General features: G+C 36.6%; 1 protein-coding gene across 2 annotated transcripts in view; it reads right to left on the bottom strand.

The window, feature by feature from the left end:
- The window catches only part of GPC5 (glypican 5), a 1,063,734-nt gene that overhangs the window by 274,995 nt on the left and 762,147 nt on the right, over positions 1-26,592 (bottom strand). The window lies entirely within an intron of this gene.

Genomic DNA, 26,592 nt, shown 5'->3' on the forward strand with positions numbered 1-26,592 from the left:
GAATTGTCACTAAACTGAAAACTTGCCCCATACCTTGAGGAGTTTGCTTGAGTCTTCCCCAGTTCGCATAGGTAACTGATTTGTTCCTTACTCTATGCACTCTCTATATGACAGAGAGACACATTATTTTTTCCTGTGTAAGATTTTTCTAATGATCCTTTCATGATTAAAGAGTGAAGACTTCCACTGAAATTTTATATTGTTGAAAACCAGGATGGCCATTTCATTTGCTAGGATTCCTTAGCCTATTATTTAGACTAGTATAAATACATATTAATAATTGTTAAACTTCAAGTGACTCCCTAAAATTCACTTATTAAACACAGCCTGTAATTCTTTTTTGGACAATTACCCCCTAACTAAAGTCAGAACTAATCATAGAAATGAACAAGTGAGAAATGCTTGGCAATTTATCAATAAATTCCTATCACCTTGCCTTCCCCATAGAATGTAATCAATATCTGATTCATGATATTAAACCACTTTCTATTTTGTGTTCTGCTGTCTCCCCATTAGAAGAGAAGCTCCAAATAGGCAGGAAATTGGCTCACTATATCATGTATCTCTAGCAACTAGGACATTATGTAACACGAAAACTCAGGAATTATTTATGGTGATTAAGCAAATGGATATAAATAAATGAATAAACAGGAAAATAAACTGTTTTTATTTTTAATCAATGATTACATTGATTAATCACCGATTACATCATTATCTTTTGTCATTTCATCAGAGTTCAGTAGTAGACTAGGCTCCTGGAATTCAGCATTCTTTCTCCATGATTACAGATGTTGTCAAATGAAAAGAAAGCAAGATCCAGATTAGATTTTAAGTGTGCTCACTTTTATGTAGATAAGTGAGTTGGTTGGAAAAGAACTGACATATTAAATATTAATTTCTAGGAAGCTGCACATAATTCTAACTAAACTTTAAATGACTCTCCAAAATTCACTTATTAAAATAAAACTATTTCAAATGTTTCATTCATTAAGAGAGTTGTATTTCTGTCAAGACTTAAATGCAATTGCTACATTAGTGCATGTATACACATCAGCATGGACAGTTTTCTAGAGGGTAGTTTTGCAAGTGGAATTAATTTAATCAGTTTTGTTTTCAAAGTCCCAATCATCATGAATCAAGTGAAAAGGAGTGCCTGCAGGAGCCCACCACCTATGACACAGTATTACTGTGAATTCTGAGCATAAGCACGGTAAACACTAGATTTTGTATCATTACATTTCCTGTCTAGCTTTGAACGAATTCTGCCCTGCAGGACTATTAGCAAACAACAAAAATGCTAGCAATTCACAAGTGAAGGGATAACTAACTAACCTACTTACATATGTCATCCCTTTGAACGCACAAAAAATGCCAAGCAGTTAAGCAGCAGATGAATCAGCACACATTGCAAGGGAGGAATTTCTGCAAGAGTATTTATATAAAATACTTTCCATCATTGTCTGGAATTTATATAACTGAATTAACTTATGCAGTGGCATTTTGGCAACGAAGTAGCTCTGAAGTGAGCATTGGGATAATATCTATTTAGCATTCCATCATGGAAGATTGTTGGACAAATCAAAGTCTTCCAATAAAATTACACTTTAATGTAGTGTGAAAAATTTGGGACCATTTAATGTTTCTCTCTTTAAATAACACAGTCACAGTCATACTGGGAAGAATTGGGGTTTTCATGTAAAGTTTAATACTGGACTGAATGTGCATGTATAACATATATGCATGTGTGTATATATACATATATATCATATGACACATAGACCCACGTGTAATCTCAGCATGTATTTACATTTTAAATTATACAGAGGGATAAGCGCAGAGCTAAGTGTACAGTGTGATTATTTTTTCACAAATTGCATACCATGATTCTTATCGAGAAGCAAAATTTCACACTTCCTAAAATGCCCCTCCATATTATTTTATTCATTAATTCTTACCCCTCCCCAACAAAGGAATCTATCTACTTTATCAACATCTAACATTAGAGTTTACTTTTTTTTTCTATTTTCATATACAGTCCATGTTGGGAATCATGGTTTTCTTCACAGGAAAGCAGCAAAGTATGGACAAAAGCTGTTTGTTTACTCTAGGGAAGCTGTTTGGCCTAAGACACTATTAGAATGATTAAATAAGATTATTACAATAATTAATTTACTTAATGCATGCCCAAACACAACAAAATTGTATAAATAGTCAATTTTAAGTTCTTATTATGATTCATTTTCCTTGCAATAATCTTTCCTGCCACGCTAAATAACTGTGGCATCTATTTTTCTTAGAATTTTGCTTATAGTTAACAAGCAAGTTTATTATAAAATATAATAATAGACATGCAATAACACACATTCTGGGGTGTAGAACTAAGTCTTATTTGACTCTGCTTTTTCCCTGTGGTAAGTGGCAAGCCTTTTTAATAAAATCTAAAAAACTAAAAGCAAAACAAAAGCAGCAACTAACCTAAGTGACTGAGCAAATGAGTGACTCTGGAATGCGGGGGATCCATGTCAATGGCAGCACATCATGGCTAAGAAAGGGCATAAGCTTTTCCCATTCAGCAAACATCTTGTGCCATAATTTGCTCTAAGTGATGTACCTGTGACTTATAATAAATCACTGAATTTGGCATTATGACTACTATTATCATCCCCATTTTAGAAATGTAGATTGATTACAATTTATTAAGAGCAAAAAACTAGTAGGTAGTTGGGTCTCCCTGGTGGCGCAGGGGTTAAATTCTCAGCACTATCAAGCTGTCCCAGCCACTGAAGCAGGAGTTCGTTTCCTGGCCAGGGAGTTGACCCACGTGGTGCAGCAGACCGCTCTGGTCTTGCCTGATGCTCCCCTCTGGTCTTGCCTGATGCTCCCCTCATCTGGTCTTGCCTGATGCTCCCCTCAGCAGTATTTCAGTAGATCTGCCTGTTCTGCTCCCCACTCTGTCTCTGGTGAATCCGCTCTCCCCCTACACCTCTGGTCTACACCCCAGTTTTTGCATGCATAAATAAATACGAATAAATCTTAAACAAAAAAAACTAGGAGGTAGTGAATCCATAATTCACACCTGACTTCCTGGTTTCCAAATATGAACTCAGCTACTACTCTATGAACATGAATATATTTGATGTCCTTGAAGAAAGAGGAGCTTAAGATTGATGAAAATGACATGATGTGCATAAAATAGAAACCACATTATATGCTCTTTTACTCTTTGAGAGTAACACCTACTCTCCAGATCACATATATACAATTGTAACTTTTCCCTCCAAACTACATTATATGGTAGGCAGGGATAATGCTGTCTCTAGGACCAATAAAGAGTACCAAAAAACAATCACAGAATGTCAAATATGTTGCAATGTAACATCAAAAATAAGGCAACTGAAAGAGGGCAAAGGAACACAGCTCTGGCAGTAAACCCTTCAGTATAACCTGTAATTCTCCATTTTTTGACTGAGAAATGTGGGGACAGTCTTGTTTTGGAATTTATGGTTATTCCTTAGACTAACCACTTGCACTGGAATTTAACATTAGTATGTGTCCTTTCATGCAGTCAATTTAACTGATTTATTTCTCACAGGAATTCCACAAATAATAAACGAATTCACAATAACTATGTCACATTATCATAACTAATCTCAAGATAAATTTTGAGTATCTGTGTAGCACTTAATTGGTTTTGAAGTCCACACTTCCACTGTTGGATGGTGAAAATCATGGTTCCTGGAAAGACAAAGTTTTCTACTTGTGAAAATAGATGGGGCTCAGTTATGGAAGTAGACAGACATTTAGTCATACCATCTTACCTCTTAGGTATTATCCCATCACAAAACATACATGGTGCATTCAGATATGTCTTGGTGTACCATGACCAATTAATTTCAGAATCGACTAAGTATATAGTCTCCCGATTACAAATTCCCTTCAGACTCTGGCAATCACAGTTATAAATGGTTCCATTTGCCTGCACTCTGGCAACTGCTTGACTGTCATTTGTACAAGTGATGTCCTGAGAAAGCCAGTCTCCACCTTGTGAGTTTTCCCCTTCTCAAAGCACTGTGTTCACTGCCCAGAGATGATAAACAAGATGCAAAATGCTCTGAAGTAGCTTTTCCAGTGGAACTTTCTAAGATCATAACAAATTCTCTATATCTGGGATAACAGAATAGTCACTATTCACATGATTGGCTTAATCAAATATGGCTGATATGATGAAGAAACTCATTTTTCATTTTACTTCATTATAACGAACTTAAATTTACATAGGTTCTCACACAAGGTAGTACAACACAAAGTACATGGAAAATTAGTCAGTGATTCTAATTTCCTTGTCCTTCTCCCTTTCATGGAAATACTGTAGCCTCCCCCCACCGCCCTTATATATAGTTTCCCTTTCCGAGGCTTCTATGACCCACAATTAACTAGGGTTGAGAGAGTTAAGACTGCCCACATTCACAACTTTTATTACAATCTATTATAATTGTTCCATTTTATTAGCAACTATAGTTATCAATCTCTTATTCCTAACAAATTAGACTTTACCAAATATGTGAATAGGGGGAACTGTACATAATACACACATAATACATAAGCATATATGTACACATATACACACATGCATATACATCCATCATCTATCTATAGCTGTATCTGTATTGACATATATGGTTCAGTGTTGTTCAGTTTCAGGTATTCACCGGGGGTCTTGAAATATACTTCTCTTGAGTAAGATGATAGCAAATACGTCTGAATTGTTCAAAAACACAATTTAAAGTTAGGGTGGATTTTTGACATTGGAAACCTGACCTCCTTGTTTCAATCTGAATCCCACATTGTAAGCCCTCCTTCAACAAAGCTACTATGGTTTTCTTTCTTAGAGAGTTGGAATTTTATAATTTTTTCCTCTTTAATTGAAAATTATGTCAATCCAACTAAATACTTTTTAAAAAGCATGTTCAGTACAGCTTGTATTTTATAGAACTTAAGTCATAATTACTAGTATAACAATATATGTAATTATAACTGTGTTGATACCAATGGAAAAATTGCTCAATCTAGGGGTAGTGAAGACAGAAGTATCATTCCTCAGTGTATTCTCTGGTGGCAATCAGACTAGAATAAGCTTTGTTCTTATTTAAATCCATCAGTCAGTTTTACCTGACAGCCCCTATAATTAAGTCAGGGGATTAGCAACATTAAATGTTTTGATTATACCGATAAATTTCAATGTAGACAGACATGCAAGCTATAGTGAGGCAATAGAGAACGTGATGAAGTATTTGGCAGCTGCCCATATTTAAAATCATCACATGAGGAATCTGCATCACTCAGACCTGAAGTGAATTTTTTCAGCCTGAATGGTCCATAATAGCTTCCTGGCATTAGTCAATCCAACTAAATATTAAATGCCCCATACAATCTGCCTACCTGTTGGAAGGTGGGTCTACAATAATTTATCAGTTTTTACCTACTAGAAATCCCACGACTCTCTCATTAACAAACTCACTTGAGGTTTATTGCTCAATTACTGTTTGCCTAATTCTGTGGTGGTTATCATGATGGAAAACAGGAAAAAAAATAAGAAATTTCTTCTGCTCTTAATATCCTTTAAGAAACTTTAAAAATCAGAGATAAAGAACTTTCCTGGCAAAGCAAAGACCAAGCCTTTGTTTAGTTCTCACTTTATTATCTCTAGTGCTTATTTTGAACAAGGCAATTAGCACTCAAAAAGTATTTGTGGAATTGATGTCGAACACCTAGGTACTTAATTATTATGACTGTGTCTAAATTTTAACTTCCTACGATAATATTAACATTCTTTCACATTCAGAAACAAACAAAAAAAAATTGGATAGATTTTATTTGCACAGGTTAACAGGGTTTGAAACTGTCCACAGACTGGCCTCACCAAACTTCTGGAACTCATTGTCCATTCCAATCCTCTATGGCTCCTCATAGTAGGATGTTGGTCTGAAATCCTTCCTTTTCCAACTCAACCTGCTTTGACTCATATTGTTCACTAAACCCAAAATGACCTGTCCTAAAGAGTGTAACTTTGATCATTTTTATTATCATCATTTCAATCTTTCCTGCTGGATTAGATAGTTGAGAGTAAGAAGTATTAATTTTTCGTATTTATATCATCATTTAGTCACTCAACAGTTATGGTTTAAATATAATACAATATTTTGGGGCATTTGGGTTGTTTCCATAGCTCAGCTATTATAAATAGTGCTGCTATAAACATAGGGGTGCAGGTGCCCTTTTGAATTAATGATTCTGTGTCCTCTGGGTAAATAACTAGGAGTAGAATACATGGATGGAGCTAGAAGGGATCATGCTCAGCGAAATCAGCCAGAAAGAAAAAGAAAAATACTGGATGGTCTCACTCATAGCAGGAATTTAAAAAACCTAAATAAGGCACCAGGAAAAAGACTAATTATACTAAAGTAAAAGTCAAAATCAACAAGCAACTATAAACCAGAGACACACTACAGGGCAGGGAAGAGGGAGTCGGATCAAAATAAGTAGGGTGGGAATTGTATGGGGACTATAACCAAGATGAAAATGCCTACATTGTGAAAAATGAAAAATTATGTAAAAATATATAAAATTAAATTAAATTAAAAATAAATACAATAGTGGGTAAAATTGGATCTATTTTTTAGTATAGTGGAGCTTTTAACTTAAAATAGAGGCATTCATCAAATAATCATAACTGTATAATTACAAACTAAAGATTAAAAAAGAACCCTAATCCAAAGAAAGGGTAGATATTGTTAAATAACCTTTTTCCTTGTAAGCAAAGATTGTGGAGAAGTCAGCTCAAGATTATCTTAACTCAAATTTCGATGAGAAGTTGTTAGGTCAAAACTACTAATAAAACAATTGCATTCTTTTTGGTTAGTGATTTATTTCAAATGGCCTCATTTTCGGTAAGAAAATAGAAACAAATGCAGATACATGAGGAGTTCCTAAGATGGCTTTTGTTCTTCTAATATAAAGTAAAAACTCATCTCTTACTCTATTCCCTATAAAAAGAAAAAGAAGGTGAAAAGTTAGCATGAAGGAAATAAATGTTACAGCACAAATAATTGGAGTTCATTCATGTTTGTATTAGTTTCCTAGACAGCAAATTACCACAAACATGGCTTAAAATAACACAAACTCATTATGTTACATTTCTGGAGACCAGAGTCAGAGGGGACTCACCGGCTAAAATATCAAGGTGCCAGGGGAAATTTTTTTTCCCAGTGATCCATCTCTCTTGATTCTTGGCCTCCTTTCATTTCTAAAACAAACAATTCCTAGATGAATTTCTCTCTCTGATTTCCATCATCTCATTGTCCTCTCTAAATTTCTTGACTCCTTCTTTTACTCATAAGGACCCAAGGGATTACATTGTGTCTACACAGATTCCAAAATAGTATCTCTACCTCAAGATCCTTCACTTAATCACATCTGCAAAGTCCCATTTGCTGTGGTAGGCAACATTATTCACACAGTCGGGACATTAGGAGGTGGGCATCTTTGGTGAGGAGGAAACAGTGTCTTTAGGCCCAGCTATGTTTTACCTTCTTATACTGGGACAGTCTGAGGTGGGGCCATGAAGCAGGAGTGAAAGGGAGGCCATTTCCAAATGCAATTTCTAACTCTCTCTGAGACTGAACTCTTGTTGGTAGTTGCAGAGCCCAGTCACACAAACTCTCAATTGGATAAAGCCTTATTTGAGTTTACTTTTCATGAATCTATTTGCATAAATACACTTTATGTTATAAACCAGAAATGAGCCACGATCCTCATTTCATATAAAATTGCACTAAAAAAAAAAGATTAAGTTTTGAAATTTCATTTAATTTTTTCCAGATTATAGTGGACTTCATTTGAAATATATAAACCAATTGATGTTCACCTGAACTCACTTATTAATGTATCTTTCAGTCCTGAACTCCATAAAGCTCTTAATAGCACTTGATAGTGTCAATTAGTTGCTGTTGAGACACCTAAAATCCCCCCCATCTTTCACATTGTTTTAAACTACTTTTTCCACTTTTTTTTAAAAGATTTATTTATGATTACAAGAACTAGGGTACAGGCCAGAGGTGTGGGAGGTGAGAGGATTCACCAGAGAAAGAGCCCGGAACAGGACAGGCAGATAGACTGAAGTACACTGCTTAGGGGAGCAGCGGGCGAGACAGGAGAGGTTTGCTGCACCGTGTGGGTAGCTTCCTGGCAGGCTCTCAAACTCGTGCCACAGAGGCTGTGGCCAGCTTCACAGTGCTGCGCTCAACCCCTTGCTCCACCAGGGAGGCCCTACTTTTTCTACTTTGCATTCTTTGTTATGATTGTTCTTTATCCTCTGTAACTGCAATTCTCTCAACACATTTTACATTAAAGATTTCGACCAGTCAAAAAAGACACCAATAATAAGTCTGTCCACATCTCAGCAGAGGCACAGCTACATATAAGCTTTCCCAAATAAATCCATCTGATTTTTATACACTTTTTCTCTACCTGCAAATAGGTTTCACTGCACTAATGCTAGTCTGCATGCATCCCATCTTGATTATATCCTAGTTTATTCATTAAAAATTACCAATCTGGTACTGTTATTGCAAAGTTAGGCCTAACTACTTGATGAATATTCTCTTTTGTAGATAATGATTACTACAATGGCAGATGCTCTATAAATTATTCTAGTTACTGTTCCTTTAGAGTTTGCTGAGATTCAGATCATTTATGCAAATTTCTAAATCCTCAAGATTCAAAGCAAATTTTCAAAAATATTTGTATTGAACAGTATAGCTTCAACTAAACTGTCTTCACTGGCAAGGCTTTTCAAGATCTCAGAGACTTTGGAGATTTTGATACCCAATATCTAAATCTTATATTAACTATTAAAGAATGGGTTTCCCACATAATATTTTTCTCCACTGTGTCTTTATGCAATAATGTTAATCATCAGGATAAACAATTTTATATTAGATTACAGCTAAAATTTGCAATGGCTAAACAAATTCTCTGTGTTCATGGGAATGACTCAATTAAAGCAAATTGCAGTTAAATGCAAGGCAGCAATAAGGGAAACAGGGAGATAACAAGAGAAATTATCTGTATCAAAAACAAAATTCTAAAGCCAAAATATTTAAGAGTAGCACAAAATATTCTGGCTTGGGAAAATAAACCAAATGCCAACAGTTTACAATTACAATGATCACAAATGCCAGGTACTTTGAATACTTAGCATTCTGCGTGCCAGATAGTTTACCAGGGAACACCAATTACAAGAATGTAGGCTGAACATGACTATTGGTTTTATTTTCCCCACAGCAATACTCAGCTATATAACTCTGCATGCTCTGTCATTCCAGTAACCTCTAGAGAGTCTTTATTACAAGGTGTCAGAGTACTTAAAGGATAGATTTCTGGGATTCATTAAGTTTACAGAACAGATGTATGACTATTTTTGTGGGGTTCATCATGTTAAAAATATTCTTTCACATGTTCAGGATTTGACTAGGATGCTACTTTTATTGTACAAGGTAGGATTTTCAGGGAAGAAACCTGATGCCCTCACATTATGTTATTAAATTCAGACCAAAATGACCATTAAGCCTCGGGGGATTCCCTTCATAATGGGAATTAAAAAATGAATGACCCTCAGCTTCCTCTCCCTGTTGATGGCAGAGACATAGAGGGGAGAGAACTGAACAGGGCAAGGAAAGTTTGCTAATCCCCTGAAAGATGCATACCTGGGTTCTTCTGGCAAATATCTTCAACTACTTTCAGATTTTGAGCTTAGGGCAGGACAGGTATGACATGGAAGTCTAAAATTTCTTGGCTTGGAATGGAAAAAGGATATGGGAATATACCTTGAGAATAGTTAAAGAGGTAAAAACATTAACTCCACCACCCTTGCAGTATTGCAGTATTGAGGAAAGGAGATCTCAATATACAAGGAGCATAATTCTCAATACAGCATGGATAAGTGGAGATTTATAACCATTGAGTGAAAGGAGGGGAGCATCAGAGGTAAAGAGGAATTTTGGCCAAGCAGACAAGGACCCTGAAGGAAGGTCAGTGTGAGCACATCCCCAGGGAGTGGGGAGTGAAGAATATAATCACAAGCCAAGGCAAATGGCCGGATATTCAGAATGGAGAATTATCACTAAAATGACTCAGCAAGACTCTTGTTATGTCTGGGCCACGCAAGCCCAACAAGCATGAATGACAACATTAAGACCCAGGCCTAGAGGATTTAGAAGAGTCTGAATAAAGTTTAGTCAGGAAGAATCTGGGGGTGCCTTGGTGGTGGGTGTAGTTTCATGACATGCATCTGAGGAGGTGTGAACTTACACCTTTGAATCACATTCAAGCCAGTGTTATCAAAATTATTCAGACATTATTAAAAAAAAGTCTGTCAGAACTGATCTTTTTAACAAGTACAATACCAAGTTGACCTCATGTTACTTCCTTTCCTTTTGTAGTCTCTTCCTAAAATATAAAGCTATGAATTGTTAACATGATTATTGTCATGTTTGTAGCGAAATATTGCATATTTATTCATTATTCAATATGTCAGGCTATTTTTACCTTCAACTGTTTATCTTCAATACCAAATGTCTTCATGTACCCTTAAGTCATCAGTTTGAATATATTTCATAGTTACAATGTGGGGCTTAAAAATAAATGTGTAGGAAGCAGTAAACTATCCTGGTATGCTTAGACAGCCATTGCACTGACTTCTTCATACTCAAAAATAAAATTAGTTTTATGATTTTGTGGTAAATCTTGATCAAAGGACATAATATAAATTTCCTGTAATCATTGTTATTAGACTTCTAACCTCAACAGAAAAGATAGTGGCCTGAATATATTTGAATAATTTCTCACATTCTTCACATCTTCTTTATTTTGCTCTGACAGATCAAGTCCAAGATACTTTGGTTGTCTACCCATTACAATAGAAAACCATGACTTGGGATTAGGTTACTCTGAAACATTTTCTAAAGTAACTCAATTTTACGAGATGAAAGTGCACTTGTAGTTCACATTATAGTTATGGATAATATGTATTTCTAATTTCTACTTGACAGTTCTTTTTTCCTCATGACAACTGAGAATCTTAATTCTATATCTGAAAAATTATACTACACAAATTTCCCTCAAAGACATTTGGTATGAAGTACTGCCCATTAGAAGCAAATTGAGCATTTTGGATATATATTATTCATCTCTCAAGGGATGGCCTTTCTCTGTAGATAATAATTGGAAGATCTATTACTGCTGTGATTAATATGGTTCTTCCCAACCAGTATCTGAAATAAATGCAAATAGCCAAGTAACACAATTATTTGGAGTTTTCATTTAAAATCTTCCCACTAAGAAACTAAATATCCAGTAAAGGTTACACAGCTCTGGCTGACAGACCCTCAGATGGATAGACCTATTACAGTTGTCCAAACAGGAAGGCCAGGTCACTCATTAAACCTTGGTCAATAAAAATGGTGAAATGGGTTTTGTCCCAAAGATTGATAGCTAAATCATTTGACAAAAGGACAGAGAAGAACTGTGAAAAAACAGAGGATCGATGGCTATTAATTTAAAAGCAACACATATCCTAGAATTGAAAGAGTTTATGTTGTAACGTGGGATAATTACCATTTTCAATTAGCTGACATTTCACATAGCTTTGGGACTATAGCAAGAGAATAACCCTAGGCATCTCATCTCAGCTCTGCTTTTTGTCAATGATCTCTTGGTATTGCTTCAAAGACAAGCCAATACTTTGTGAGCAGTGTCTTTCTCTGTCATAAATAGCAAGAAGTGCACAGAGTTCAAAGGAAGTTCAAGTGATATATGCACTTAGCCAAAATATCTCATGTTTACACATTTCCCTGAGTGAAAATATTTTTCTGACCATTGTGCTAATAAACATGTGATTTTAATGCAATAGAACAGCGATTTTTGTTGTATGATGACAATACTATAAAAAATAAAGAATTCAGAATTCCAATATGCATATCTCTATCTCATCACTGCGTGTACAATTTACATAACCATTCCCCTGCTGTAAAACTTAGATACCCATTTCCTTTCACCTAATATCAAGTTTAAAATTTGAAAATCTAATAAAACATTATTTATAATTTAAAATAAGTCAGCCATTTCCTAGTTGAAAAACTAACTTCATGGAAAATGTATTAATATTGATGAAGGTCATTTTTTTTCCAAAGTTCATTCAGTTAAAGCACCAGGCCATTAGTGTAGAGCCAAAACTTTGATCCCAGTTTGTCCCTTGGCCCTAGTGATGAGTGCTTAGTCCTCTATCTAATACAAGACATTAATTACAAAGTTGGAGCTAAGTATGAACAGCGAAGAGAATACAAATACAAAGGCATTAAAACCCATCACTCCTGAAATACAAAATTGTCATGGGTCGGTAGCCTTTCTGTATGTGAAAGGTAGTGGGATAATACCACAGCTTTAAAGACACTTGCAAAGCTGTCTTTAAAGTTTTGGATTTCATAAAGATCCACAGAATGGAAGAAATCATGTAATATGTGTTTTCCAGATCTAGATTCTAGATGTGAAATGCAGCTCTATTCTATTCTATATATTTTTAAAGAAAAATATTTTTCACAGTTTTTCTTCAATAGGAAAATGTTCATTAATGTTTCAGATTAATCTCCCCATTCTTTACTACTATGTTTTGAATGTTTGTGTCTCCCCCCTGCAAATTCTTTTTTTTAAAGATTTATTTATTTATGCACACAAGAGCTGGGGTGTAGGCCAGAGGTGGGGTTGGGGAGTGGTGAAAGGAGTCACCAGAGACAGAGTGGGGAGCAGAAGAGGTGGATCTACTGAAATGCAGTGCTGAGGGAAGCAGCAGTTGAGACAGGAGAGGTCTGCTGTGCCATGGGGATTAGCTCCCATGGGGATCAAACTTATGCTGCAGTGGCTGTGAATAGCTTCATAGTGCTGAGACTTAACCCCTTGTGCCATCAGGGAAGTCCCACCCTCCTGCAAATTCTTTTTTTTTTTTAAAAAAGATTTATTTATTTATATAAGAACCAAACAGGCCAGATGCACAGGAGGGTGAGAGGATTCACCAGAGACAGAGCAGGGAACAGAACAGGCAGACTGATGAAATACACTGCTGAAGGGAACAGCGGGCAAGGCAGAAGAGGTCTGCCACTCCATGTGGGACCCTCACCCACCAGCCGGGATCGAACCTGCGCTGCAGAGGCTGCGGACCTGTGCCACCAGGGGGAGGCCCTGGTGTTCACCAACCTGTGCCACCAGGGGAGGCCCAACCTCCTGCAAATTCTTCTGCTGAAATCCTAGCCTCTCCAAAGTGATGGTATTAGCAGTTAGGGGTGTCTTTGGAAGATGCTTAGATCCTAAGGGTACAGTCCTCTTGAATGGGAGACGCGCCCTTATAAAGCAGATGCTTGCTGAGCTCCCTGGCCCCTTCCCTGGAGTGACATTACCGAGCAGAGGAGCGCAGCTGGGAAGTGGGCACTCAACAGACCCCTCATCTGCCAGTGCCTTCATCCTGGAATTGTCAACATTCAGAACTATGAGAACTACATCTCCACTGTTTATACTCCACTCAGTTTATGGTATATTGCTATAGCAGACTGAATGAACTGAGTCAGATAGGATGTGAAATTGTCTAGCAATGAAAATCCATCATAAATAACGTGCTTTTCAATGGTATTGCTTCACTCACATAAAACTCCAGAATTGCACTAATATTTTATATGCTCCTTAAGATTTTAATTTCACACCCTTCCGAGTCATGATTATATTGTCAATTAAGTATGCCATTAACAAAATTGGAGAATCCTCAGACTTAATACTGTCAAAGTTACAATTAATACAGACTTGAGAGTATCTCAAATGCCTCCACTCACAAGATTTATCTTACTGTAATCCAGACAGCCGATGATGATTTTTGTCCCCTTTATATTCACGCTACAAAGGTAAAATAACTTAAAAGAAATAAGTTTTGACCCTCTTATGTATTTGAAAGTATCCCTTCACCCTATATTTCTTGCCTTGAACAAGTTGCATATTTTGGGCAACCAGCAAGAGGTACCTTAGGGCTTTTAGGAGAAAGTAGTTTCTTAATAAAGAGAAATTTTACATGAACTAACTTATATAACGGCTCACTTAATCCTCACAACAACCTCAGTAGCCTGATCTCAGACTTTTAATAAATATTCTTGAAGAAAGAGGAATAAGTTGATATGAGAATGAACTTAAAGACGAAAAGATGAAACAAAGAGAAAATAATTTTCCCAAGATTACACAGCAAGAAGGTAATAGGAATTCATACCCTGATCTGTCAGAATCTAATACCCAAGCTTTCTACATTAAAATAGTCTTCCCTTCTTCATGTATGTTTCATTTCATTTCCATTTTCTAAACATTGCCTGTGACTTCACTCATGTTAGCCACTGCTAAGAGGGTCACAGTTACCTGGGAACTAAGTAAGAAGAGAACAATGATTGACCAAAAATTGACCAAAATATTTTGCTGTCAAAATATTTCTTCAGTTTTCTTCTATAGTAGCAGAACCACCTATGGTGGTGAGATTAGAACAGGTGAGCACTTGATGCATCCTCCAGCCCCACCTTCACTGTCTCCTGTTGGATCAAGTACTTAATTGCCTGAGCTGCTTTACTGTGACAAAGACACAGACATTCCCAGAAATCGTCACTAATTTTTTTAGATAATCAAATACTCAAAATTATCTTAACATCTCTCCAAAGGAACCCATGAGCACCTGCAACTCCTTGAAATTCTCCCAATTATTCAGTAGTTTTTAAATAACTCCCTGTCAATCAATTGGTTAGACTTGCCTATTTTGACTAAACATAGTGTTGACCCTTATTGCAGACGTGATCAAATTGTCTGCAAGGTTCCAGTCCTGGATGGTGTATCTACAGAAGGAGAAATGAGTGACCATATGGCCTCCCTGAATCTCTCTGGAGTGTCTGTTCTGTTCAGGTGCTTAGATAGGATGGCCACTTGCGCCAGCCATCCTAGGTCCAGAGTGAACCTCAGGTTCCAATCTCCAGATTGGAACAAAAACACCTTCAGCGATTCTTCAGAGTAGCGTTCAGAGTTTGACGTATCCAAAACATGTTTTAAAATGCCAATGAAGTCTATAAAATAAAAACGAGTAGGGGTTATAGGTAATCTAATGAACGAGATGGTTTACAAAGTACATGTTTCTGATCCATCTTTATAACTTAGTTCTGGATGTCCTCTACACCCCTTCTCCACTCTGCTTGAGAGCAGAAACCACCCATCATCCCCAGAAGGGATTGGCAGCCATTCGCAGAGACGGTTGGTCCAGATGTAGGGGGAGGGGTTACTTGTGCTTCCCATTATATGATGGGCTCCTTTCCTTAACTCTTCCAAGGAAAATCAGGGAAGAAGTCTCTCATTCACCAACCCATCTCCCCCCTTTTAATCTCTCATCAAAAGACTTGCCCACTTTTCCCACTGACTGGTATGTGTATACTCTACTAGTTGATTAAAAACTGATGTTCCTGTCAAACCCAAAACATCTAGAAGATCAAAATGTTTCACTCAAAACCTTTTTTTAAAGATTTTATTTATTTATGCATACAAGAGCTGGGGTACAGGCCAGAGATGCGGGGGTGAGAGGATGCACCAGAGAGAGCGGGGAACAGAACAGGCACATTAATCGAAATACACTGCTGAGGGGAGCAGCGGGAGAGACAGGAGAGATCTGCCTCACCATGTGGGTTGCTCCCTGGCCAGATGGGGATAGAACTGATCTGCAGAGGCTGCAGATTGCTTCACAGTGCCGTGCTTAACCCCATGTGCTACCAGGGAGGCCACCAAAACCTTTTAAGTATGTAAGAACTCTGCTATTCACACATACATGTTAAAAGGATGTCCTTGTGTTACTGGAAAGACTGGAGCTGCTTAATTTGGTTGGCATTTAGACCGACAATGAAAAAAATGTCTTTTTCTTTTACCAGTGCTGTGTAAGAATGATTGGAATGAGAAAGCTAGCACTCAGGAGAGGTCAGGAGAGGAAGATGCTGAACAGAGAGGTCATGGTGAGGTCAAACACATTATCCTCCCATACCAAGCTTCTTAGATTATTTTTGCTTCTCTTTTTTGTTCACAGTTTTCTCTAGGCTCTCCCCAGATGTTTTAGGACTACATTCAATCATGTTTAGGTAAGAGAAGGAAAGACAATGCAGCTGAAATCAATATAATGTTCAGCTCTTTTACACAAATGTATAAAATTCCATGTAATCTGCTATGAATTACAAATAAATTTACTACACCATGAAAAGATGGTAGGTGTAGATAGTACCGTTTTCACTTTTAATATATATTATATATGTATTTTATATCTATGCATCCATTCCTTATAATTCTAAGTGTTACCTAATGATTGAGTGAAAAATGAATGAACTCATTTTGGCTCAAGTTCAGGGAAAATGTTTCAAAGTTATTCTCATCAAAAGTTCTTCTAATTTTATAATAGTAGCCTTCATTTTCTTTAGCACCACAACTCATTTATGATAATATTCAAACAATCACTGGACTATACTGCAAAATCAGTTTTGATATCCTTAAGACAATTTGTCGTGATAGAGAAGAAACAGAATGCCAGTAATTAACTATGGGTTGTAAATGAGTGGGAACATTTATCTCACTGTTTCTGTTAACATGAATTATTATAAGAATGATAAAATTTGAATGTAGGACACTCTGCTTATTATTGTACCCTCCACCCTTCTTGAACCTCCACATTGCTATTGATTATAAATTCAGGACTTTTCAAGAGATGCAGAAAACATGGTCTTAAACATGGAAGTTACAAGCAATCTAAGTCAGCAAATATTTGCCTAGTGCCCACCATTTATTACAGCGCTATACAAAAGGCATTATTGAACATGACCTAAGCTCTAAAATGACTTAAAATTCTATACTCCAAGTCAGACATTATAAAGTGGGCAACAGGTACAAAGAACCTCATAAAAGACATTGGGAGATAAAGATCCTAGCCCCAGTCAGAACGCTCACTATCTGAGAGGAGTTGGATAAATGATTTAACCTTTTCTGCTCTTTGTTTTCTTATCTTTGGAAAAAATGTTCGAGCTAGTCAATCTCCAAACCCCCTTTCAACTTTAATATCCCATGATTAGTTAACACTGTAATAATGGTATTAAAAGTGGGATAGAAGTTCAGAGAGGAAGGAGATCTTGTGATGACCTATTTGCATGTTTAAAAATGATAAAAATTCCTGTAACAAAAATTAACAACCTCTGTTCATTCACTGAGGCCATACATATATTTTGCCAAGTCCTACAGAGCTCCCCTCTGTCAGGCACTAGGAAATCAAACTTGAGTAAGACATCAAGGACAGTTAAATAGACAATTTCAAGCCACTTTTACACAGCTGTTAAGATTGTATATATTTTCTTCACTGAGGATATAACAGTGGGAGGTATACTTACAGTCCAGATTTTACTTTAACGTTTTCAAAAATAGGTCTATTTATAGACAAAAATGTGTAAATGTTAACTGGTGTGATATCACCAGGATGCCAGGGCCACATCCCTAAACCACACAGTGAGGTCACGAAGGGGGCACTCTGGAGGGAAGGAGGCCTGAAGCCAACAGGAAGGCAAAGCAAGGCAAAGCAGAAGGTGGTTGTTTTGGGTGGCAGGGTTTGAACACAGCAGGACCCTGGGTGCATTACAGGGCAACGTTAGGAGATCTGAATGTCTGGATGGTGACTGCAAAGATGCAAGAAAGGGAAGGAGCTAAGCCAACTGTGCTGTTCCTTCCATCAAGTCAGAGGCAGTCAAGGGATGGGTGTGTGTGTGTGTGTGTGTGTGTGTGCGCGCGTGCGTGCATGCGCCTATGTGTGTGTGTCTGTGTGTTTGCTCCTATGTGTGTATTTCAGTACTCCTATGTATGAAAAAAACACGTAAGAAATTCAGCTGAGTGACATTCTCATAAAAGTATAAAAGATTTAACTTGGGTAAATAAACCTGCTTTCCAAATAACGGTGTACTGCAAGTTCTGGTTTATTGGCATCTTCCTTACCACTCAGACTCTGCGGAATCCCCCAGCTCATCCCTATTTGCTTTGTTTCAGATCAGACATTTGCTTACCCAACACAGATCAGCAAAAATTGAAAAGCAAACGACTGCTTCTCCCCAGACGAAACAGGCTTCCTAGACCACATTCCAAGCAACCAAGAATGCTGTCCTAGAAACAGAGGGATGGTTTCTGTATCCTCACTTCATGTTCCATATGCCATCATTTAAACATTTCTCTTGTCAAGTTTTAATTTGCTGTTTGGGTGCTTGCTTCCTTTGAAAGGAAGCACCAGTGCTGTGTTCTTGAGTTAGTAGCATCCAAAATCTAATCTAGATCAATCCTTGAGTCCATAACTGAGTTGACCAAATTTATTAGGTAGCCCTACTGTTTTTGACTGTAAGAATCAGATTTCATAATCTTAATACCACACTTAGCAACTCCTAGACAATTTTTTATTTTAAGGATGTATAGCAAAAAATAGTGAGAATTAAGCTATGAATGTTAATTTAAATTTTTGCCAAGAATAAATTCTTAGCTCTTTGGTTGGGAACTTATTTCTTATTTTTAATTGAACTCTAATTTGGATAACCAAAATGCTAATACAAGGTTGCATCTCACCAAGGTACATCAGGGTTGTTTAAAGCTCTTTCCACTTTTACACAGCTGTTAAGATTGTATATATTTTCTTCACTGAGTATATCACAGTGGGAGGTATACTTACAGTCCAGATTTTACTTTAACGTTTTCAAAAATAGGTCTATTTATAGACAATAATGTGTAAAATTATGACAATGGAGTTACAGACCTACCACTTCTATACAACTTAGGAAGTTGAACAAGTTATTTTACCTCTCTGCACTCAGTTTCTTCACTGGTGCAATATGAACTCCGAAAAGAACCTGTATGATGAATCGCTGTGTAAGAATTCAAAGAATGCACAAAATATATAACAAAGACCAACATGTAATCAATGTTCAACAATAACATCCATTGAGGTATTTCCTCTGCAGTATTTTATTTAGGAACAACCACATGCAACTAAAAAGGAAAAAAAAAATCTACTGAGACTAACTTACAAATATAAATTTGTCGTGTCAATGTATTTAGCTGTCCAATTTGACTACTCAGTAGTTATTCTGTGTTTCCTTTCAATCCCAAGACAGATATGCATTTCTGTTTTCATTCTTTGCCTCTCAGACATTAAGAATGTCTGAAAAGCTCAGAAGTATAGGGGAATTGATTCAAGGTCCTTATCACCTTTCCAGCAGTCTTATGATGTTCAAACAACTTCTCAGAATTTCTTCAAAATCCACTTAAGAAAAGCATCCTCTCATATCACATCACAGAGCATAGTAACAGATGGAAACCGGAAGTGTTGTTCTACCTTTGAGAGATGAAGATGCCTTTCTTCCAGTTTTTATTAGAAAGGACAGGAGAATAGTTTGAAGCATGGTTAGCATGGTGGGTTCCAAACCTTTAATTAACACCTCATATTCAGTACCCTCTTATACCCTGTCAATCACATCAAAGTGTAATCTGCCTCATTTTCAGAAGGAACAATACCCACTGAAAATTTGGTATTCTTGGCATTTTGCCAGCTTTATTTTGTTTTTTTTTTATCTTTAGCCTGATATCTCATTAGAAACCACAGAATTACCAGTTACTCCTATTCAACTACTGATCCTTTCAAATCTTCATGTAGAAGTCAGCTGAGAACAACATAAAACTTCACTATTTTTTATTACTCCATCATTGTTCTTTTGATTAGAAGAGAATTCAGCTACAGCCAAAAGCCATTACTGCTTCAATAAAATGTGCATTTTTGTCACAGTAAGAATTAGATTTACCACGAATAGTGCAATGAAAGATCAGATCAAAATCTCAATTTACATACTATAAAACACTGTTTAATGCTATAATCTTTCATTTACAACATAGTGATCTGTGAATATTTAGAGATGCACCGAATGTGTCATTTTCTTTGACAGTAAACGGGAATAAGAGCACTATTGACTCAGTGATCCCCTATCAAAACTCCCAATTAAACTAGAGTTGCTTCGTTGTTATCAACCTAATACTGATTTTTGTGTGTGTGTGTGTGTGTGTGTTCTCCAAAGCACACTCCAAATCAGTTTGTCCAGAAATGCAAGGTTTCTTCACCATTGATATTTTCCTAGTGGTCTCAGAGGGAAACTATTATTTAAGATGAAAGTTTTCTTGTGAAAAATCACTTCTGACATAGGTGTGGAACTTTGGGGATTTATTTAGCTCTGTTCAAATGTTGAAATAAAATCAAGATGATTTTTGAAGCAGAAACAAAACAAAATGTGGTTTTACCATAAGGAAACTCAATGACTTAATTCCTGTGGAAATGATGCAGCCAAACAAAATACGAAAAACAAACAAAACACCCAAACTTGGCCCTTTGCAGAAAGCATGGCTTCAAAACAAACTGTTGACTCTATATGGACCCATCTGATTTCTCAAGTGTGTAGAATATCTTTATCTGAGAAAAGACTATAAACATACTAGGTGAAATTAGAGCATCCCATCAAATTTTTTGACATCCAAGTCAAAAATTCAGTCAAATAAAGTCCATCTAGCCTATCTCAGAGAACATGTCCTTCTTTCCTTTCTAAAATGGCTACAATCTATCCATGTGCAAGAGCATTTCATCAGAACATTCATTCAATAGAATTGCTTGAATGTTAAAACAAGTAGCTATATAAGATATTCTTGCCCATTTGTTAAAAATTGTAGTTACTCAATAGCCTGTGCATTTATACAATGTGTGTTCCAGTGTCTCAAATGAGCACTCACATGAGAAATTTATTTTAGAATTGATGGCATACTAAATAATGTTCAACCTTTGAAAATCTGATAGTCTTTCTACTTTTTAGAGAAAAAAATTGTAAAATCTAGCTTTTCTATTTACATTGTTTTTTGGGAACCACAGGAAGGAATGTGCCATCTGTCACAGTCACTGTATTAGTCACTGCTATTAGCATATTTACATCCTTCCATAATATTTGTATTTAACATATATACTTAAATATATGACATTTATATGTAAAGATAATCCACACAATTAAAATCTTCCTCAAGTAATTTTGGGCAAGTGAAAAGAACCCAAGGAATACACACACACACACACACACACACACACAGAGATACATTGTTCATGATTCTATTACATATATAAGTAAATGCTTTCATGTGAACTTCTATTTAAATTATTAATTACATTTTAAGATATTATGCAATATGTAACTTCAAATGTTCCCATGGTATTAGATGAAATACGTTTTCTACCAGGTAAGTTATAGTATAAAGTTATGTAAATCGTGTGCTCTTAACTCCAGCAGTTGCTCAATTCATAGTGTAAATAAATAGCACCTTAGATAAGCAATGTGTCTGAATGTCAACCCTATTATCTTTCAACACCTAACTCTCCAAAGAAACTTCATGAGTTGTAATGTATTAAGGTGCTCTTGACTCTGAATTCATCACTTAACTATGTTAATCATGGTGAAATTAATGGGAAATAAATGCAGTCAATTTCCATTAAAACTTTTCTGACTTACTGTCTTTAGGACTGATAAAATAGTAACAAAGAAGGCAGATTCTTACTAAAAATTTATAGACTTTGTGATTTATTTATCCATAAATTTGTTTCTGACTCTAAAATGTGTTTCTGAAAAATCTATCTGTAATCCTCTGGTGTAAAAATAGGGATAATTTTAGGGTAGACATAAAATATGGGCTCATTAATAAAATTTGAAGCAAGCATCACTTGATATGATTGGTTCACATGGATGGAGTAGGATTTTAACAATATATATAACTCCTGATTTGAAATAAGAGATGGTAGCAATGCTAAAATATTCAGGTGAAATAGAAATGTCCTGGTTTCTTCAGTCGGATTTGAGTGATAAATCATGGAACTTTGAGTGAGAGTTATTCAACTTTCTTAAGTCTCATTTGCTTCTGACACGGATCACACTAAAACTTCCCATACATTCCAATTGTTAAATGGAATGAGCCATATGAGCAGTTAACACTACCTAGAATATACTGCCTACTTTCACTCCTCCTTAAAATTTGAACTTTATCACAAAATAACACACAAGAAGCAAAATGATAACCAAGAGGGAAAAAGTCTGATATCTCGTCTTCCTTCCTGAGAAAACCCTATGTCCATTTAACTGAACTATGAAATAATTTTAAATTTTATTTCAAAACTACAATTTCAAATAAAGGAAACTCTGGAATAAAGTGACATTTCAAACATTAAAATGCTTTATGTTTTATAATTTGTAAATATTATTTGAGAAGTCTTATCAGGGGAAATTTTGAATATAAACTAGGGGAAATATAATTAAAGGTTACAAATATTATTTTGTGTTCTGTGTTAGAAGGACAAACAGTTTTCTATAATTGAGGAACTCTTTTCAAATAATAAAAAAAAAATCCTCTAGCTGAGATTATTTAACATGCAAATAGAGATTAAAGATCACATTTTATCCTAAAGCAATAAAATTCCACTTAACCTTTTTTTTAAAAAAAAATAGATGCTAATAAGGTAGGCATAACAGATACTCTGAGAAGGGGGCACTGTGACAAAGTTTTCCTTTTGCTATGAAATAGAATGAAAGAGGCTAAGTGCTCTAGAAATGATCAGATGCTAAAAGATGAGGCAGTTCATCAAATTTTACTTTGTCTAAGCAGCAAGCCAAGCAGCTGCTGTCACCTAGGGTACTACAGAGAACTCCACTGAAAAGATGGAGTTGAGATCAACAGACTCACACGCAGGTGAGTAGGGGTAACAGAAGTCACTCCTGTGTTGGATCACTTCGAAAGAAAAAAAAATTCCCAGTATCTACAGAAAAGCCTATTTTCTATGTATAATCATGACTGTTTTATAAAACCTAATGCGTGATTTCAACACAAATATGACTCAGCTGGGATTCTGTTTAAGCTCTATCCCTACCCTTTTTTCTCTGAGCCCCACCACATCCGGGATGGCCCTGGTGCATTTCCACTCATTTTTTTTTAAGTTAGAAAAACAAATATAGTGCAGAATATGGTCTTCATCTATGCAGAGCTTTCTGAGAAACACCTTGTATTTCTTTATCAAAAATATAAAAAAAAAAACCTGCAACAACAAAAAAAGAGTATTTTAGCGATATCGCCAGTCTTATGTCTTTGAATACCATCTATATTGGGGCAACTTTTACCATTCATTCTTCCAGTCCAGATACACAGTATTGTTTTTTATTTTAAAGATTTATTTATGCATATAAGAACTGGGGTATAGGCCAGAGGTGCGGGGGTGAGAGATAGAGTGGGGAGCAGAACAGGAGGATCTAGTGAAATACACTGCTGAGGGAGCAGCAGGAGAGACAGGAGAGGTCTGCTGTGCCATCCTATGCCAGGTTACCTCGCTGGCCGGGGATCGAACTCAGGTCACAGTGGCTGGCGATAGCTTGATAGTGCTGAGACTTTGACCCCTATGCCACCAGGAAGGCCCCAGATACAGTCTTTGAACTCCAGACTCACAGGTTCAATTGTTTACTACACATGTCTACATGGATGATCATAGGCATCTTACATTTAAGATTTCCAAAACCCAAAGGTTTGGGGGAAACTGCACACTTTTTATCTCACTTTCACAGACGCTAATATTTTTCTTCTACATCAATGAAGACTTCCGGTCTTCTTGCCACTCTCCATTCTGCAATCACTAGTTCAACTGGATCCTCTCCTTAGGGTAATTTCTTTCTTTTTTTTTTTTTTTTTTTTAAAGATTTATTTATTTATTTATACAAGCACTGGGTACAGTCAGAAGCGCGGGAGGGTGAGAGAATTCACCAGAGCCAGAGCGGGGAGCAGAGCAGGCAGAAGGACCGAAGTACACTGCTGAGGGGAGCAGCGGGAGGCAGGAGAGGTCTGCACGCCATGCGGGACCCTCCTCTGGTGGCCGGGGAGCAGCCGGGGATCGAACCGGCGCTGCAGAGGGCAGGCAGCTTCACCTTCACAACCCAGCGCTCAACCGCTGCGCCACGGCGGGGGGTGGGGGGGGCCCTCCTTAGGGTAATTTCTAACAATGCTGGATAATACTGATCTCTCCTGCAGCGCCCTAACTACTGTATTTCCAGTATGAGCGACATAATCGTGCTTTCAGGTGTTCTCCAGAACCACTTCCTAAGCTCCTGGAAGGCTAGAAGAACTCAAACTTATTCACTCTCCCCTGGGATATGTAACCTTACATGGTAGTAATTGTTTTTTTTCATCTGACACAGCAAAGTGACAGTACAGCTTGGCCACTTAATTTCTCCTTGAGCAAAGAAGAAAAAAGGAAGGAAGGAAGAAAGGAAAAAGGGGGACAAGGGAGAAGAGAGCAAGGGAGAAAAGGAGGTTAGTAATGAGCTTATGTTGAGAGTTCTATGCTTTTCTGACTGCAGGAAACAGACATATCTTGCATATTCCACATTTTGTTTTTTGTTTTTTTTTTAAATATTGAATTCAGGCAAGTAGCCTAAAATTAACAAATGCGTATCTTTAAAGAACATTTGAAATATATAAAATATATGCCAAGTGCTTTAAATGTCCAAAATACTAAAAATTTGTATTGTACAAATGTAAATAAAAAATAAAAAAAAATTATTGTACAGTTGTTTAATTATTATGGCATGTACTGATGCAGATATGATAAATCAAATTAAGATTATTTCTATTCAACTGGCTTATTCATAATTATTATATTGTACCACTTCTCTTAAAAGTACTTCAAATGATTTTTAAACAGAATTTCCACCAGTCATTGTGTTATTTGGTGGCATGTAAAGTTAAATTGGAAACCTGGCCGACAACTTCGAGGCAATCACAAACCAATCTTTATTTACATTGTGTTTGTTTTTTTTTAAGTGAATTTTAGAATCCATGTTTTAAAATAGACACCAAAGAGTGGATTTTAAAAAATATATATGTAATTTATAAAATTATGAAATTATTTATTAAAATATAAAACAAGTTTGAGATACAAGTTTTATACCAAAAGCAGTCAGAGATAAGATGTATGCATTTCATAGGACTCACTGAGCATTAAGGTAGAAAATTATTCAATAAGGCAAAGGAAAATTTGAAAAAGTAATATATGCATTCAAAAGAACACTTCAGAATAGTAAAATATTTGGTGCATCCAGCCTGTCTACTCCCTCCAACAGATTTCTCATTTGGCCACAGTGAACAACCGTCCAGCTGTCAGGGGAAAATTTTTCAAATTTGAACCAACTTCCTCTGTGCCAAGAACAAGGTCAGAAGTAAAGGAAAGGAATATCCTGCCACTTATTGGACTTGACAGTGAATTACTCTTTGATGAACAGATGGACTTCAAGTGATTTAAATTCATAATCAAAGTGTAATCATGAGGAACTGTGATTTGGAATCTCCTGTCAACCCACAGTGAAGGACACATCTCAAACACAGTCGCTGAATCCTGTCTTGCTCCCTAACTGAGAGCTTGTCCACCATCATGTGACATGTCCTTATTCCTTAGGCACTATCAAAACTGTGTAAACAGTTACGCAGGTAAACGATTTATTTTAAATTATCTTTTCCTAAATAAACATGAATTTATGTTTATAATAGACTGAAAATTCCAGAAAGCAAAGCTATTGCATTTAAAAAAAAAATCCAGTATCATTTGGGGGGTGGCGTTTATAAGATACACTAGCAAATATGCATCTATGTGAACATGCTAAACTATGAGCCCTTGAATGATAGCAGGGTGGGTGGGTTAGTAACAATGGCCTTGTTTAGACCCGACAGACTAGGCATCCATGAAGTACATGAGTCATTCAAAGCCAGTATATACAATGGACTTAGAAAGCCATCAATGTATGTTCTTACCATGTGTTTATGAGTATGATGGTGATGCTGACACTAATGATGAACAATCTGGATGTGAGGATGCAGAGGCTAGAAAAGACTTTCTAAATATCTGCAGCTCCTTTTTCAAAAGGCAGCACTCTTTTCTTTTTTAAGGTCTTGTTTTTTTTAAGATTTATTTATTTATTTATACAAGCACTGGGTACAGTCAGAAGCGCAGGAGGGTGAGAGAATTCACCAGAGCCAGAGCAGGGAGCAGAACAGACAGAATGACGAAGTACACTGCTGAAGGGAGCAGCGGGCGGCAGGAGAGGTCTGAGCGCCATGTGGGACCCTCGCCCGGTGGCCGGGAATCGAATTGGCGCTGCAGAGGCTGCGGGCAGCTTCGCAACCCAGCGCTCAACTACTGCACCACCAAGGAGGCCCAAAAGACAGCACTCTTAATACTTTTCCATTTCTCCCTATTTTTCCTTGCAGGCCTCATTTCTCTCCTTTTCTCCATTCCATTCTTTCTCTTAACACCTATGAAGTAAATGCCTAACTTGTGTTAAGTAACATGCCATATGTCAGTCATAAATT

Source organism: Talpa occidentalis, unplaced genomic scaffold, assembly GCF_014898055.3.
Source record: "Talpa occidentalis isolate TD23 unplaced genomic scaffold, MPIMG_talOcc4v2.1 talOcc4.5, whole genome shotgun sequence".
NCBI classification, from domain to species: Eukaryota; Metazoa; Chordata; class Mammalia; order Eulipotyphla; family Talpidae; genus Talpa; species Talpa occidentalis.